Source organism: Myotis myotis, unplaced genomic scaffold (assembly GCF_014108235.1).
Source record: "Myotis myotis isolate mMyoMyo1 unplaced genomic scaffold, mMyoMyo1.p scaffold_m19_p_3, whole genome shotgun sequence".
Lineage (NCBI taxonomy): Eukaryota > Metazoa > Chordata > Mammalia > Chiroptera > Vespertilionidae > Myotis > Myotis myotis.
In genome coordinates, this window is record NW_023416335.1 from 78,553,299 (window position 1) to 78,568,859 (window position 15,561).

Consider the following 15,561-nt stretch of genomic DNA (forward strand, 5'->3'; position numbering starts at 1 on the left):
CTCCCCTGCCAGCCTGGTTGCCCCTAACTGCCCTCCCCTGCTGGCCTGGTCCCCCACAACTGCTCTCCTCTGCCAGCCATCTTGTGGCTGTGGGCACTGCCATCTTTGAGGGTGTGGCAGTCAATTAGCATAATCCCTCCTTATTGGCTGTGGGCACCACCATCTTGGCAGCCTGCTGCTCAGTCATTTGGTTGTTCTTCACTAACCCCCCTGCTGGCCTGGTCACCCCACGCAGCCTGTTCAGTGGTCCGTTCGGTTGTGGTGGTTGCTTAGGCTTTTATATATATAGATTATTAATAATGAACTACAACATTCACTAATGACTGATTACTTTAATCATGTTGCATTCATTTCCTTTATGTGCCTTACACACAGGTGCACCATTTCTCTCCACTAATACTAGCAGCAAATATTTTAGCAGCTGATTGCTATATCATTAGTCTTGTACTGACTTGTTTGGTGTGTGCAACAGGAAATATTTTGCTTTTGGAGAACAAGAAAATAGGTTTATTTGCATTATGTTTATTAATTTCTGAAGTTATTCAGTGCCTGGTAAGTTAATGTTCAAGAAAAAATATTAATTTTTTTTAAATTATCTATTATTTTATGTTAACAATTACTCATTTAGTTCAGCCCTTTGTATTCAGCATGTGTCTATCAAAATAAACCTACATTTCTATGAAAATTGAAGCTTTTGTTTTCTTGCGGCCTACATAAACTTAAACCTTTTTTGGGGGGCCCATGTAAGCCTTTGAGTTTGACATGCTTGAGTTACAGTGTTCTCTGGATATCCCAAGGTTTGGGTTTCTTCCCTGGTCAGGGCATATACAAGAATCAACTAATCTATAATAATAAAAGCATAATATGCAAATTGATTGAGCAACTGAACAGCAGAACGACCGTCTGGACGATCTTCTGGACAACCGACCTTTCGCTATGATACACACTGGTGCCAGGCCAGCCAAGGCAGGTGAGATGCGATTGGTCGGGAGGCCCTGCCATCGACCCCACGATCACTCTGCAGACAGAGGCCCAGGCAGGCAAGTGATCGTACCCCATGCCTGTCGCCCACAGAGGGAGGCAACCAATGGCGGGGCCGGGAGGGGCAGCACCACACAGATTGCAAGCAGTGGCAGCGGCAGGGGTGGGGCCAGCGGCCGGCAGCCAGGGGAAGGAGAGCCCTGGTAGGCCCTGATGGCCAGCCAGGCCTAGGGACCCTACCTGATGGGTCCCGGATTGCGAGAGCGCAGGCCGGGCTGAGGGACAGACCCCCTGTAAGAATTTCGTGCACTAGGCCTCTAGTGAATGTATAAATAAGTGGAACAAAAAATCAATATTTCTTTCTCTCTTCCAAATCAATAAATACTTTTTTTAATAAGGTGCTTTTTTATTTATTTATTTTTTGTTTTGTTTTTGTTTTTTTTGTTTTTCCATCTTTTTTATTTTATTTTTATTTTTTTATTTTTTATTGCTTAAAGTATTACAAAGGGTATTACATATGTGTCCATTTTATCCCCCCGCCCTAGACAGTCCCCTAGCCTCCCCTATCCCCCAATGTCTTATGTCCACTGGTTATGCTTATATGCATGCATACAAGTCCTTTAGTTGCTCTCTTACCCCCCTACCTCCTGCCCCCCAACCCTCCCCGGCCTTCCTGCTGCAGTTTGACAATCTGTTTGAGGCAGCTCTGCCTCTGTATCTATTATTGATCAAAAGTTTATAATGGTCTCTATTATCCATGAATGAGTGAGATCATGTGGTATTTTTCCTTCATTGACTGGCTTATTTCACTTAGCATAATGCTCTCCAGTTCCATCCATGACGTTGCAAATGGTAAGAGTTCCTTCCTTTTTAGAGCAGCATAGTATTCCATCGTGTAGATGTACCACAGTTTTCTAATCCATTCATCTACTGATGGGCACTTAGGCTGTTTCCAGATCTTAGCTATGGTGAATTGTGCTGCTATGAACATGGGGGTGCATATATCCCTTCTGATTGGTGTTTCTGGTTTCTTGGGATATATTCCTAGAAGTGGGATCACAGGGTCAAATGGGAGTTCCATTTTCAGTTTTTTAAGGAAACTCCATACTGTCTTCCATAGTGGCTGCACCAGTCTGCATTCCCACCAGCAGTGCACAAGTGTTCCTTTTTCTCCACATCCTCTCCAGCACTTGTCGTTTGTTGATTTGTTGATGATAGCCAGTCTGACAGGTGTGAGATGGTACCTCATTGTTGTTTTGATTTGAATCTCTCGGATGATTAGTGACTTTGAGCATGTTTTCATGTGTCTCTTGGCTTTCTGAATGTCCTCTTTTGAAAGGTGTCTATTTAGGTCCTTTGCCCATTTTTTGATTGGATTGTTTATCTTCCTTTTGTTAAGTTGTATGAGTTCCCTATAAATTTTGGAGATTAGGCCCTTATCAGATATGACATTGGCAAATATGTTTTCCCACACAGTGGGTTTTCTCGTTGTTTTGTTGATGGTTTCTTTTGCTGTGCAGAAGCTTTTTATTTTGATGTAGTCCCATTTGTTCATTTTCTCTTTAGTTTCAAGTGCCCTAGGAGCTGTATCAGTGAAGAAATTGCTTCGGCATATGTCTGAGATTTTGTTGCCTTTGGATTCTTCTAGAATTTTTATGGTTTCCTGTCGTACGTTTAAGTCCTTTATCCATTTTGAGTTTATTTTTGTGTATGGTGTAAGTTGGTGGTCTAGTTTAATTTTATTGCATATATCTGTCCAATTTTCCCAACACCATTTATTGAAGAGACTATCTTGGCTCCATTGTATGTTCTTGCCTCCTTTGTCAAATATTAATTGAGCATATTGGTTCGGGCCAATTTCTGGGCTCTCTATTCTATTCCATTGATCTATATGCCTATTCTTGTGCCAGTACCAGGCAGTTTTGAGAACAGTGGCTTTGTAATACAACTTGATATCTGGTATTGAGATCCCACCTACTTTGGTCTTTTTCAGGATTGCTGCAGCTATTCGGGGTCTTTTTTTATTCCAGATGAATTTTTGGAGAGTTCGTTCTAGATCTCTGAAGTATGCCGTTGGTATTTTAATGGGAAGTGCGTTGAATTTATAGATTGCTTTGGGTAGTATGGACATTTTAATGATGTTGATTCTACCAATCCATGAACACGATATGTTCTTCCATCTGTTTATGTCTTCCTCTATATCTTTTTTCAACGTCCTGTAGTTTTCTGAGTAGAGGTCTTTTACCTCTTTAGTTAAGTTTATTCCTAGGTGGCTTAATTTTTTTGGTGCAATGGTAAACGGGATTGTTTTTATAATCTCTCTTTCTGAAAGTTCACTATTGGTGTATAGAAATGCCTCAGATTTCTTGGGGTTAATTTTGTATCCTGCTACATTGCCAAATTCATGTATTAAGTCCAGTAGCTTTTTGATGGAGTCTCTAGGGTTTTGTATGTATAATATCATGTCGTCTGCAAATAAGGACAGTTTTACTTCCTCTTTTCCAATTTGGATGCCTTTTATTTCTTCTTCTTGCCGAATTGCAATGGCTAACAATTCCAGTACTATGTTGAACAGGAGTGGTGAGAGGGGGCATCCTTGTCTTGTTCCTGTTCTTAGGGGAAATGGTGTTAGTTTTTGTCCATTGAGTATGATGTTGGCTGTGGGCCTGTCATATATGGCTTTTATTATGTTGAGGTATGATCCTTCTACTCCCACCTTGCTGAGAGCTTTTATCAAAAATGGGTGTTGAATTTTGTCAAATGCTTTTTCTGCATCAATTGATATGACCATGTGGTTTTTTTCTTTCAATTTGTTTATGTGATGTATCACGTTTATTGATTTGCGGATATTGTACCATCCTTGCATCCCTGGGATAAATCCTACTTGGTCATGGTGTATGATCTTTCTGATGTACTGCTGGATCCTATTTGCTAAGATTTTGTTGAGGATTTTGGCATCTATGTTCATGAGGGATATTGGCCTGTAATTCTCTTTCATTGTGTTGTCTTTACCTGGTTTTGGTATTAGGGTGATGCTGGCTTCATAGAATGAGCTTGGAAGTGTTCCTTCCTCTTGAATTTTTTGTAGTAGTCTGAGGAGGATAGGTTTTAGTTCTTCCTTGAATGTTTGGTAAAACTCCCCTGTGAAGCCGTCTGGTCCTGGGCTTTTGTTTGCTGGAAGATTTTTGATGACTGCTTCAATTTCTTCCATAGTTATTGGCCTGTTGAGATTTTTAGATTCTTCCTGATTGAGTTTTGGAATGTTGTATTTTTCTAGGAATTTGTCCATTTCCTCCAGGTTGTCTAGTTTGTTGGAGTAGAGCTGTCCATAGTATTTTTTAACAATCATTTGTATTTCTGTGGGGTCTGTTGTTATTTCGCCTCTATCGTTTCTGATTTTGTTTATTTGGGTCCTCTCTCTTTGCTTCTTGGTGAGTCTGGCTAGAGGTTTTTCAATCTTGTTTATCCTTTCAAAGAACCAGCTCTTGGTTTCATTGATTTTCTGTATTGTTTTTTTGGTCTCTATGTCATTTATTTCTGCTCTAATCTTTATTATCTCCTTCCTTCTGCTCACTCTGGGGTTTTCTTGTTGCTCTCTTTCTAATTCTTTGAGTTGTAGAGTTAGATGATTTACTACCATTTTTTCTTGTTTTTGAGATAGGCCTGTAGAGCTATAAACTTCCCTCTCAGGACTGCTTTCATTGTGTCCCATAGGTTTTGGATTGTTGTGTTTTCATTGTCATTAGTTTCCAGGATGTTTCGAATTTCTTCTTTGATTTCATTGGTAACCCAATCAATATTTAATAGCATGCTATTCAGCTTCCAGGTGTTTGAGTATTTTGGGTTGTTTTTATTGTAGTTTATTTCTAATATTATGCCATCGTGGTCTGTGAAGACGCTTTTTATGATTTCAATTTTCTTGAATTTTGGGATACTTTGCTTGTGACCCAATATATGGTCTATTTTTGAATATGTCCCATGAGCACTTGAGAAGAACGTATATTCCCTGGCTTTGGGGTGAAGTGTTCTGAAGATGTCTATTAAGTCCATCTGATCTAGTGAGTCATTTAGGATTGCTGTATCTTTGCTGATTGTTTGTCTATAGGACTTATCCAGTGCTGTGAGTGGTGTATTAAAGTCCCCTACTATGACTGTATTGTTGTCGATCTCTCCTTTGATATCTTCCAGGAGTTTTTTTATGAATTTGGGTGCTCCTGCATTGGGTGCATATATGTTTACCAGGGTTATATCTTCTTGTTGTATTGATCCCTTTAGTATTATGAAGTGGCCTTCCTTATCTCTTGTTATGGCCTTCACTTTGAGGTCTATTTTGTCCGATATAAGTATTGCTACCCCAGCTTTCTTTTCCTTTCCATTTGCCTGAAAGATATTTTTCCATCCTTTCACTTTCAGTCTGTGTGAGTCCCTTCTAATGAGGTGGGTTTCTTGTAGACAGCAGATGTATGGGTCATGTTTTTTTATCCATTCAGCCACTCGGTGTCTTTTGTTTGGAGCATTTAGTCCGTTTACGTTTAAAGTTATTATTGAAAGGTACTTGTTTGTAGCCATTTCTGTTTTTGTGTGGCTGTTTTCTTTCTGAGCTTTTTATTTCTTATTTTTATACCAGTCCCTTTAGCATTCCTTGCATTGCTGGCTTGGTGGTGATAAACTCCCTTAGCCTTTTTTTGTCTGTGAAGCTTCTTATTTCCCCTTCAAGTTTGAATGATAGCCTTGCTGGATAGAGTATTCTTGGATTCAGTCAATAAGGTGCTTTTTTAGAATGATGCAAAAAGTTTTAAGAGAAGGCATTTTGTTTTGTTTCAAAATACATTTTTCTACAGTGTGACACATCATAGTTAAAACCCATGAATAAAATCCAGAAAATGAATACAAATATTTTCTTAGGACTGCTCTTTATAGATTTTAAAGTGATGTTACTATATTTAAACATATGCTTGTAAGTTCACTGACTCACAGTATATTGGATGTGTCAGAATACAGAGTTTTAAAAACTAGGAAAAATGTTCAGATAAACTCAATTCTTAGTCATGAACAAAAATGTCACTCTTTTTGTAGCTACGTTGTAATACATCCTTCAAGGTGTAAGGAGTGTGCTAAATCAATAATAAATCCCAGGGTCCTTCTGCTGAGATATTCAAAATGTTAACTCTAATGGGAGTCATATCAGGAAAAAAAAGTTAAACATAAGCTATGGCTGAGCTGTTCACACAGAGCAGGAAAGAATTATTGCTCAAAATCTAAACATATCTTGTGTCTTTAAATAAGAACACAAAAGCTTGTATTTGTCATCATAATTTTAACAAACAATGTAGCCATTTTTCAGAACTGAAAGCATTGATATGAAGGTAGATAATCTTGAAGAAATTATTTTCTCTTGTTTAGTAATTACCATTAATGAAAGAAAGATTTCTTAAATACTAATAAATTAGGACTGAATTGACTGACCATGCATCCAAATTGCTGCATTATTCACACTGAAATTACTCCAAAGATTAGCTGCAAATTGCCCTCTAAATTGAATTTATGGTTTCATTTTTCATAACTACTGTGCTGTGACAGATGAGAGGAATGGAGAAGAAAATGACAGCGATGGAGCCAATTTCTTAGTGCTCTATCTTTAAGATGGAGCCAAACTATCTCTATAATTTATTTTGGCAAGCATAAAACCTGGCAGGCCAAGATCCAGGAGATTCTATTCCATATCCCACTCAGGAAAAGGAAAAGGTCAACATTGTACTTTGGTCAAGTGGAAGCTAATCAAGTCGGCATCCACAGAGGAGAAAGTTCACATATATAATGCAATTATTCTGTGCTACATTCTTTGATTTAATCTTCACAGCAGCACTGTGGGATAGGTAGTTGCAGCCTCATGTTAGAGAAAAGAAAAACGAGGCACTGAGAAGCTAGGCAAACTGCCCAAGTCTGGGTTTTGCAGAGGCCTTGGATCTCATGCCATGTTACTTCCCAGAAAGGGCTACTGCTTGGATCCCACTGCCGATTCAGACATATTAATTTTCACATCTGGCAAATCACTTGTGTTTTGTTTTTGCACCAAAAAATGAATACGTAAATAAAAATTACTACAGTCCAAGGTAGACAGGGGAAATAAGAACTGATTCTACAAATTGGGCATCATGAACACATCTAAATCTTTTGTACATCTGTTTTCGGGCTACTATTGAAAAGCTGAAACAAAATAAAAGCTGCCATGTCAGAGAGACAATAAAGGCCTTCCTCTTTATGTGAGGCACATAACTCGTTGCAATACAGAGAGGGGAAGACAATTTTGTTAGCCTTTCAATTGGGTTTGTATCATCCAGGCCTCTTGGGTTAGAAATGATTGAAAACAAATATTGGGTTGGAGTTAGTGACAAATGCAGTCGATGCCTTCAGGTTTATAAGACACCAGTATGTGAACATATGCTCTGTTTGTGAGACAAATGATTAGGCGGCCTCCTACAGCTTTCTGTTTCTAAAGGTTTAGGTGTCGCCATTTTTCTTCTGTAATGGCCTCTGGTATCCTGTCTTTTATCAAACAAGCTCTCACCTTAACAGACAGATACCCAGGCATTAATGGCATTTCTAAAACATGCAGAAGAAAATTAAGTTATTTTTATTTACAAATAAGGGTTTTCACATTTTTTTTTACACTAAGACTGTTAATAAACATAAATGTTCCTTTAAGAGGACAGGAATAAAACTTTTACCAGTGGAGTAGAAATTGCAACGCCCTGGGTCTCTAGATAAATCTCTTTGTGTCATTTAACCTTTTAATCCAATCACTTTATTATTGATTGTATGATCTTTTCTTAGTGCATATAATTTATGTTTTGTTCTTTTCTGAAGATAATTTTTAATATTTTATCTTATACTAGTATGGCACAAGTTTTCAATTACATATACATACTTGTATGCTGCTGGTACCAAGTATTGCCTTTATCTCACCAAACTGGTCCATTATTTTTTCCCTTTGTTTGATGATTTTAAGTTACACTAAAGTGTTGACATTTGAATTTAAACTTAAACACTATTCTTAGTTGACAAAAAATGTGAAAACAAGCTTTACTCAGACATTTCATGCAAATGGACAACATAATACTAACTCTGAATGTCTACAGTTCAATTCTATTCATTTTGCATTTTGCCATGATATAGAAAAGACAAGCCAAGATCCATGGTGCACAAGGCACTTTAGTGAAGCAAGCCCAAATGTTACACTAGTTGTGCTGCAAGTTCCTTAATATCTCTGAGCTTCTTCACTAAGAATGGGGTTAATCATGCCTACTTGTAGCCATGTTGTGAGGCTAATAGGAGAGAAGAAACAACTCTCTGGATCTTATTCATAAGATGTGTTCTCAAGCCTTCACACTATTTCTGAGGCACTGTTGGGCAAAGGGAAAAGGAGTCCAATGAAGAAAGAGCAAAGCAACATTAAGCCCAAATAATGGTTTAGATTTGAGTTTTCAGGATGACTTTAAATGTATACTATGTAAATATACATGATAGAAAAGAACAACAACAGGGGAATATTCATAACACGTGAACAGTAGTAACCTTGAGAACTGGATTATGTGGGCTTTTATTTTCTGTTACATATCTTTGTAATGTTTACGATTCATTAGAATAAGTTTAAATTACTTTTGTGATAAGAAATCATAACTATAAAAAGTAAAAAGTGCCTAGAATATAGTAGGTACTCAGTCATTGTTTCTTTTTTTGTCTTTTAGATGCACTGGCTATAAAAACATAAGAATTCTTTTGTGCATTTATGCTAATACTTATTGAGTACCTACTTGTTCCATGTTCTTCTGGGTGTTAAGAATTCAAATAGAAGAAAATAAGCAAGTCTCTGTCTTTCCTATATGATTCTCTCTCAATTAAATTTATACCACAAAGTCTCCATGCCTAAAAATTGGACACTACCATCGAGAACAAGTGTTAGAAAAATATTTCACACATACATAAACAAAATATCGAGTGTCATCATACTATATCATTTTGTGAGTAAAACATTAATAAGCATACATTTACTTACACCATATATGTAATTTCAGTTTTTATGGGTCAAAATGGTCAAATAGCAATTTCATATGATTTAACTTACTTTACTATCAACATAGTTTTAAGACAATATTGTGTCCAGGTTCAATGAAGATCCCCCCAAAATAAATGCATTTATCATTTTATAAACCTTAAATTAGATACAACTAAGAATTCTAAGAATAATTTACAAGACAACTTTTGATATCTGTATGAATGGATGGTTACAGCAGAACATATAAGCCAAATTGACTGAAAGTCCAAATATTATTAACATATGGCTTTCAAATATTTCCTGGGAAGTACAAGGATATATGCCTTAGTGAATGATAGCAACAAAAGACTCAACCACCTGCTCTGTTAAACCATATTAATACCTCAAAAACAGGGTGTGCAGAATTTGTCATGCCAATGATTTAAGCAGAGAAAACTTTAGCAAGGCAACTTTCATTCTAAGAACAAAGAAAATCTTCCTTGGCCAATACAGAATTAATACCTCAATTGACAGAAACTATGAGAGGTAAGTAACAACAATGAAGTAAAATACTCAAAGAAGCAGTTGCTTAGATCAGTGCTTTTCAACTGTTGTGCCACAAGAGGCACACTGGTGTGATGCAAGAATTTTTAGAACATACAATATCTAACTCTTTAGTCATGGGCACTGGTCTTTTTTCCCTTAGATTGTCAAATAAAGAAAAGACAGCCACCATTGTTTTGCTCAGCGATTAGAGTGTTCGCCCTTGGACCAAAGGGCCATGGCTTCGATTCCCACTCAAGGGGCATATTCCTAGGTTGCAGGTTTAATCCCTGGCGCCAGTTGGGGCGTGTTCGTGAGGCAACCAGTCCATGAGTCTCTCTCATATTGATGTTTCTCTCTTTCTCTCTTGTCTCCCCCATCCCTCTTCCACTCTGTCCCTACAGATCAATGGAAAACATATCATTGGTTTGGGATTAAAAAGAAAAGACAACAGCCAACTGTCCAGTGAGCATGAATCAAAATCATAATTTTTGGTCAGATTGGCAAGCACAAATAATATATTCTTTGGTGTGCCACAGAATTTTAGTAATTAGTTTATGTGTGCCATAAGATGAAAAACGTTGAAAATTGCTGACTTAGATTATTAAATCAGTGAGACCCTAAAGTGTTTCCTGGCACTCAGAAAAACTCAAAAGCAGTGCCAGTGCTCAAGTGGGAAATTGCAGAGAGCATGATGGGGTTTCTGGATTGCCACAAAAATTGGTATTCATAGCTATCCTGTTTCTGACACACCTCTTTGAGCAAGCAGCAAGGAATTGGGTTTGGCTCTGCCTTGCATCCTGGGAGCTGACAGTGGGTGGAAGTAAACTGACATGGTCTCAGGGAGGGCAATCAGGAAAGCAAAAAAAGTTCAATGGAGCAGAGGGCACAAATGAGATTCTAAATGTAGTGTCAGGAGCAATGAACAGGAGCAGTAGGGTGGAGCCTGTGGCTTAACCTAAGGACAAATCTAATTCTTATAACTTTCTTCTGCAGTGTATGCTATTATTACTCTGTATTTCAGTGATACCTTGTTGTATACTCCATAATGTGAACATAATTGACCAATGCTTATATCCATGTGAGAAAAAATTACCACTATTGTTGCTTGCATCTCATGCCTCCCTTTTATGTATAATACTAGAGGCCGGGTGCACGACATTCATGCACTAGGGGAGGGGGGGTGGGGAGGTCCCTCAGCCCGTCCTGCAGGTAGACATTCCCCAAGGGGTCCTTAGTGCTGCCTCGGAGACAGGAGAGGCTCCAGCCACCCACTGTGCTCACCAGCTGTGAGTCCAGCTTCTGGCTGAGCTGTGCTCCCCCTGCGGGAATGCAGGGACCACCAGGGGGCAGCTTCTGTGTTGAGTGTTCCCCCTGGTGGCCAGTGTGCATCATAGTGACCCGTCATTTCTCTGTTTGGTCAATTTGCATATTAGGGTTTTATTATATAGGATCCTTCTTACTGAGATATATTTTATTAGTTTTTACTATAAAGTCTGTGGGCTATTTTTCTTTGAAAATGTTTTTTTTTACTTTATCCTTGTTTTAATATACATTGAGTGGCCAAATTATTATGACCACCTGACATTTGTAGGCAAATTTGCTATAATTTCTCGCAGAAGTTGCTAGAGGGCCAGACCATTATAAATAAGAAAGCAAGTTGTTTACCACGACAGTTACCCAAGCAAAGAAACACAAGGATTGGACAGTAGAGCATTGGAAAAAAGTTCATGTGGTCTGATGAATCACATTTCCAGTTGCATCATGCAGATGGCAGAGTGAGAATTTGGTGGAAACAGCATGAAAGCATGTACCCCAGATGCATGAGCACAACCCTTCAAGCGGGTGGGGGCAGAGCTATGGTTTGGGGCATGTTTTCCTGGCATGATTTGGGCCCTTTAATTCATGTGGAACAACGTCTGAATAGCACAGCATACCTAAGTATCATTGCTGATCAAGTTCAGCCTATCATGTTGATGGCGTATCCCAATGGAGATGGCTTCTTCCAACAAGACAATGCGCTATGCCACGGTGCTTGTATTGTGCAGGAGTGGTTTCAAGAACATGAGGGAGAGTTCACCTTGCTTAGGTGGCCCCCGCAATCACCAGATCTCAATCCAATTGAGCATTTGTGGGATGAAGTTAAAAGAGCCATCAGGTAGCTGGTTTCACAACCATCAAATCTCACAGAACTGGACAGTGCTATTCAACAGGCCTGGTGTCAGATTCCTCGCATCACCTTTCAACATTTTGTGGGGTCAGTGCCAAGAAGAATCGCCGCAGTATTGAAGGCAAAAGGTGGCCCAATGAAGTACTGATGGAGTGATCATAATAATCTGGCCGCAAATATATATACACAAAAAAAAGTCCATATACACAAATATATGGACTAATGGACTATTTTGTTGGATTATGACTATATTGAGAAATGCACATTAAAGTCATATATATATATATATATATATATATATGTATATATATGTATTTATGTGTGTGTGTGTGTGTGTGTGTGTGTGTAGATAGCTGGATAGATGATAGATATATGATAGATGATAGATAGATGATAGATAGATAATTTGTGTTTTTGAATTTTACATAGATGTAATTATGCATGTAGTCTTTTGTTTGGGCTTTTTTTATCCACATTATGATTGTAACATTGATTCATGTTTAAAGTTTCTTTTTGTTTGCTTGTTTTGTTATTTATTTTAATTATTATTGATAAATATATCTCATTGTTTGATTATGACAAAATTTATTTCATCATGGTGCTGTTGTGAACATTTGGACTGCATCAATCATAGGCTACTATAAGAAAGGCTTAATATGAACATTCTTGCACCTATCCTTGATGCACATATATACTCATTCTGGAGAATATATATATATATATAATAGTATATTAATATGTTCATCTTAAGTAATTTCAAAGAGTTTTCCATAGCAGTGCTGCTACTTTATACGTCCACCATCAGGGTAAAAGATTAAAAGAATCCTTTCAAAAAAGGGTAAAATTATGACTGTCATGCAGATATAAAAATGAACACTTTAAACATCTTATTTAATACATTCTATTAGGTAAGTAGGCTGGTGTCACAATCAGTTTTAAGGAGAATCCAAAAAGGGGGAGGGGGGCTTTATATAGAGTGTAAAATAGCTCAAAGATAAGAAATAGTGTTAGAATCAGATATCAGAAAGAGCATGCTCTACGTAGACAATGCATTGTAAATAGCTTACAGACAAAAAAAAAGCCAAAATAAAATGCCATAGGAGTGTCCTCTAGATAATGCATAGTTTTTCATAGAAACATTTTATTTCTTTACAGAGAATTCCAATTGATCTAGAAACTATCCAACACATGTCATTTAAAAAAAAAATACCTATTTTGATGGCTGTGCATTGTGATTTTAATTTGGATTTCACTGAAGATTTTTAACTATGAATATGTTTTCATATATTAACTGGCCCATTGGCCATCTTTGGTTATTTCTTCTGTTAAAGAAATGTGTCTCTTTTATTCTAGTGCATTGACTTTTTAAAATTTGTGCACTTATAGAAATTCTTAACCTATTCTGGATGCAAGTCTTTTGTCAATATGGTTATTCATCTGTGGTTTGCCTTTCACTTACTTAAAGTCATTTTTCATAAACAAAAGAAATTATATTAAAATGTTTCTTGCTCAATTCTATGCTTGAATTCTATAACTTATTATAGGTTAATTTGTTTGGTTGATTGATTTTTATCTTAGCTCTTACTGCATTTATTAGACTTCTAATTTTGCTTTTTAGATAGCTGTTATATGTTTTATTTTGTTTTTTCATATTCTTTGCTTGCTATTAAGGTCTGCTTTTTTTTTTTTTTTCTCAGAACTTTATTTTGGTTCTAGGGTTATACAATTTGCATGACTTATATCCAGGTGTGAATTTACTTGTCTTTAATCCACTTACATTTCTTTGTATTTCCTAAACCTGAGTAATCAGGTTTTTTAGCAAATCTCTTCAAACTCATCTCTTAAAATCTTGCACCTCTCTCGTTCTCTCTATTGCTCTTTTATGCTTGTATATTAGACATTCTTTTGACATTCCATTGTCTTCTCCATGTCTCTGAACTGTTCATATTTTTCATCTCGCTTCGCTGCATTCTGTGTGATTTCTAAAATCTGTTTTCCAGTGTGCTAATTCACATTCCAGCTTAGTATAATCTATTTAACTCATCTTTTGTGTTTTAAATTTAAATATTCTTTAGTTTTAAAAGTTCCTCTTGTATTATTATTTATATCCTTAACCTCTTCTATTATTTCCGTTATCTATACTTAAAGGGTAATATGCTAATTAGACCGGGTCAACTGGACATCTTCTGGACAGTTAGGGGGCGATCAGGCCGGCAAGCAGAGGCATTTAGGGGCAATCAGGCAGGCCTGGAGGGGATCAATTAGGGGCGGCCAGGCCAGCAGGGGGACAGTTAGGGGGTGGCCAGGCTGGCAGGGGGGCAGTTAGGGGGCAACCAGGCAGGCAGGGGACCAGTTTGGGGGCAATTAGGCCAGCAGGGGGGCAGTTAGGGGGTGGCCAGGCTGGCAGGGGGGCAGTTAGAGGGCAACCAGGCAAGCAGGTAGAGTGGTTAGAGGCGATCAGGCAGGCAGGCAGACGAGCAGTTAGGAGCCACTGGTCCTGGTTTGCAAGAGGGATGTCTGACTGCTGGTTTAAGCCCCATCCTTCTTGGGGTACCAGATTGGAGAGGGTGCAGACCAGGCTGAGGGACCCCTCCATGCTCAAATTTCATCCACCAGGCCTCTAGTGTATTTAATAATTTTATTGTGGTAAAACACATAACATCTAATTTAAAATTTTACCATTTTTAAATGTACAGTACAAGTAATCATGGTCAAAATGCCTTCAATAGGGTTCCAAAGCTACACAATGGAGAAAGGATTCTTTCTTCAATAAAAGCCATCTGGTCCTGGGTTTTCCTCTGTTAGGAAGTTTTTGATTGCTAACACAATCTCTTTACTGGTTATAGGTCTATCAAATTTTATTTCTTCATGATGTTGTCTCAATAAGCTGTATGTTCTAAAGATGTATCCATATCTTCCCACTTATCCATTTGTTAAAATGTGGCAGTTTATAGTACTTTTTTTTTCCCTCAATGTCTCCCCATTCACAATACAGACCAGGCAAAGAGCCTGAGCTGAGGTGTATATGGGGCAAGTTTACTCTGCCTCCTATTTCTGTACAGTCAGTGTAAGAACACAGCCTGTGGTAAGCACTAGGAGGCCTATAGTATCTTCTTATGATTATTTTTAGTTGTGGCATCAGTTGTAATGTCTTTTATTTCATTTCTGAGTGTTTTTTTTTTAAAAAAAAAAAACTTCTTTTTTTCTGTTATAGTTAATGGTTTGTGAATTTTGTCTCTTCAAAAACAATTATTAGTGTTTCTACTTTTTGTTTCCTTTTTATTGAATTTATTGGGGTGACACTGGTTAGAAGTTATATAGGTTTCAGGTGCACAATTCTACAGCACATAATCTGTACATTGTATTGTGTGTTCACCATCCCAAGTCGAGCTGCTTCCAAATCTTGGCTATTAAACAATGCTGCAATCAACAAAGGGGTGCATATATTCTTTTTAATTACTGTCTTAAAATATATTCCCAGAAGTGGAATCACTGGGTCATAAGGCAGTTCCATTTTTAATTTTTTTTATGTAACTCCATATTGCTTTTCACAGTGGCTGCACCAGTCTGCATTCCCACCCCAGGCCCTCACCAGCCCATTGTCTGTGTCCAAAGGTTATGCACATATGCATAAAAGTTCACTGGTTGATCTTTTCTCACCCACCCTCCTCTGCCTTCTCTCTGAGGTTCAACAGTCTATTCATGCTTCTATGACTCTGGTTCTATGTTTATCATCAGTTTATTTGATTAATTAGATTTCACATATGAGTGAGATCATGTGATAGTATCTTTATCTGATTGGCTTATTTTTCTCAGCATAATACTCCCCAAG

General features: G+C 37.7%; 1 non-coding gene across 1 annotated transcript; it reads right to left on the minus strand.

The window, feature by feature from the left end:
• Window positions 1-14,699: 14,699 nt before the first annotated feature.
• On the minus strand, window positions 14,700-14,831 carry LOC118652351. The gene has a single exon (XR_004966594.1). It is a non-coding gene; the product is annotated as a small nucleolar RNA SNORA51 (small nucleolar RNA).
• Between the last annotated feature and the right edge of the window lie 730 nt (window positions 14,832-15,561).